The sequence below is a fragment of the Limulus polyphemus genome, unplaced genomic scaffold (genome assembly GCF_000517525.1).
Source record: "Limulus polyphemus unplaced genomic scaffold, Limulus_polyphemus-2.1.2 Scaffold9998, whole genome shotgun sequence".
Classification (NCBI taxonomy): domain Eukaryota; kingdom Metazoa; phylum Arthropoda; class Merostomata; order Xiphosura; family Limulidae; genus Limulus; species Limulus polyphemus.
Genome location: NW_013675608.1, coordinates 6,033 through 9,321, shown reverse-complemented (window position 1 = coordinate 9,321; position 3,289 = coordinate 6,033).

The window sequence follows — 3,289 nt, the reverse complement described above, 5'->3', positions numbered from 1 at the left end:
ACACTAACAACCAAGTTACGTTAGGCCTCACTAGAAACAGTTATTTTACTGGCTTAACAAAGGGATAAGACAACCCTGACAACACTAACAACCAAGTTACGTTAGGCCTCACTAGAAACAGTTATTTTACTGGCTTAACAAAGGGATAAGACAACCCTGACAACACTAACAACCAAGTTACGTTAGGCCTCACTAGAAACAGTTATTTTACTGGCTTAACAAAGGGATAAGACAACCCTGACAACACTAACAACCAAGTTACGTTAGGCCTCACTAGTAACAGTTATTTTACTGGCTTAACAAAGGGATAAGACAACCCTAACAACACTTACTCTAAGAACAAAGTGTGCGATTCCTTGTTGTTGACGTGGTGCGAATTCACATCCTTAAAGGTGCTCATTTGAAACAAGTAAACGTTCACGCTCATGCTAGGCACTGAAAATCATGTAAGTAGCATGCAAAAACAGTAAAAAACTATTAGTAAAATCACTTACCTTAAGATAATTGTAGCATTTTACGAACATATTTTTTAGAAGACTATATGATATACGGCTTCTTTAAAGTATTAACATTTAATATTTCATAATTATATTGTGGGTGTAAAATAACCTTTTTGGACGAAGGGTGTTAATTCACAATTGTCTATATGAATCTCCTGTATCAGTACATAAACACCCTTAAAAAAGTATGAAATAGTTTTTGTTTTTGTTTTTAGAGTATTCATTAAGTTAAAATTAGGTTTCTATCTAGAAATAAAACATGGTATAGTTTAGGAGTGTGACGTCATTCGGTGACGCAAACAACGAACTGTAATAAACGCGTCATTCTTCGTTCCTTTCACCCAGCTAGAGGAGAAATGTCATTCTACGCATGACCGTATAAAATATACTGTCTTCCGCTGATTAACGGGCTGCTAATGGAATGTTACAGCAGGATTCTTATAATAGTGAAATGGCCGAGAAAAAAGGATTACTTTTTGTATCTTTACATTCAAAATACATAGCTCTTGTTGTATATATTAACATGTCTATAAACGTACGGGAAGGCTGATATGAAACCGAAGTGAAACCACCAGCGAAGAGAAGAAGAAACAGTGATTGTTTTAATTCATTTTTACGTATTAGTCGAGGACTTTAATTAAGTTGCGTTGTTTTTTACCTTGAAATCAATACGAACCAGATTTGCTGTTAATTAGTCTGCAGTCTTGACAGTCGGACTGGGAGATCCTTGGAGTCTCTTAAGAAACAGGTGTACACATGGACAAATTTATTTTTTATTTCGTGTGAACTACACAACATTGTGGTTATGGAAGAGGTTTTTTTTTGTTCTTCCATATTATCTCATTATAAGTTAGTTCACGTGAATGTTTAGAGGTAAAACATTGGAAAGATTACGAGATTCTTGAAAGGGTAAGATTATTTAAAGAGGAGAAGGGGCTGTGAATTGGTTTCTCAACGTGAACAACACTATAACTCCATTTTAGCTCATGTTTCAAAGGCAGACCGAGGGGGAGATTTGTTCATGCATCGTTTCTGCCCACACGGAAAAAAAAAATCCCCCATAAAGTGTGCATAGTTCTTCAGCGCACGTGTTACGGTTATCATTACAAGTTGTAACGATGGCAACCAAAAAATATGCTCGTGTCATAGAACACACACGGAGAAAAAAAAACGCTGGGCGCAGCTGAAAGTAACATCGGGTTAACTCTCATATTTAAACCTTGAGCTGGAATCATCGAGAGAAAAAAAACTAATTTAGGCAGACTTCAAAAATACATATAATGTTAACGTGATTTAACTAAATTTTGTCTGTGGAATTATTTCGTCACTTTTGTTCAAACATACCTTTACACGCATATAATGTACCTCTAATATCTGTGCGTGGACGTGTTTGTTTTCTTTTAAAGCAAAGCTCAAGAATGAACTGATCGCTCTGTGTACACTGTAGGGTTCAAACCTTGTATCCTGGACTTACAAAATCTTGTGGTATTAAACTGATTTCCCGACAGACAGGATTACTAACTGGTAACTCGGCCCAGTGAACTTTGTGAATGAGGAAAGTCGACCGAGATTCCATTGTTATTTTGTGGATTACAATGTCTAGATGGACTTAATGGACATCGTTTGGACTAAACACGTTGATCTCAAAAACAATTCTTCCTTGATTGTCTAATGGATAACTGGACTACAAAGCACACTTGACTTTAGAATGAAAACTCGCTTCCTTTGTTTAAGAGGCAGCATTTCCTCTTGACCACCTGTTCTCCCCCCACCCCCATCCTGGCCTAGGTCACATTCGATAAGCAAAGAATGCTCAACCATGAATTCTCAGAACACATTCTTATGATGATCTGTCATCCTAGGTAACTGGCTTGAAACCACAGTTTGCTAGTTGTTAATTATACCACCACAGGGTTCTCATATCCTCTAAATGAGGGTGACCTCTGCTACTCTCCACGTCCTGCCACCACATGGTTCTCATATCTTCTAAATGAGGGTGACCTCTGCTACTCTCCTCGTCCTGTCACCACATGGTTCTCATATCTTCTAAATGAGGGTGACCTCTGCTGCTCTCCACGTCCTGCCACCACATGGTTCTCATATCCTCTAAATGAGGGTGACCTCTGCTACTCTCCTCGTCCTGTCACCACATGGTTCTCATATCCTCTAAATGAGGGTGACCTCTGCTACTCTCCACGTCCTGTCACCACATGGTTCTCATATCCTCTAAATGAGGGTGACCTCTGCTACTCTCCACGTCCTGTCACCACATGGTTCTCATATCCTCTAAATGAGGGTGACCTCTGCTGCTCTCCCGATTCGTGTGCCATTGGACAGGGTTGAGAAGTGGCACTATAGTACAGCTGACAATATTTAGTGTTAAAAACTTAACCTTCGAACCGAAACATTCAACTCTTGTAATGATATTTAGGACAAGTATGAACTTTGACCTTTCTAGACGATTTTGGACAAAAACATTTACCTTTTACACTTCCCTATAATTAAGTTTTCAGATAAGAAAACGATTTTCGAGATAATGCTCAGAGCGGTAAGGTCTCTCAGGCCATGGCCTGACCATTTTTTCGTGACATGTATAGATACAGCTTATGTATCAAAGCTTGATTCTTTAAATTCAATACATTAAGTTGTATATATGCAGTATTTATTTCCAGTAAACATGAACACGTATCTGTCACACTTCAAACTCCTCCGAGTTTCCAGTAAACATGAACACGTTTCTGTTACACAAACTCCTCCGAGTTTCCAGTAAACATGAACACGTTTCTGTT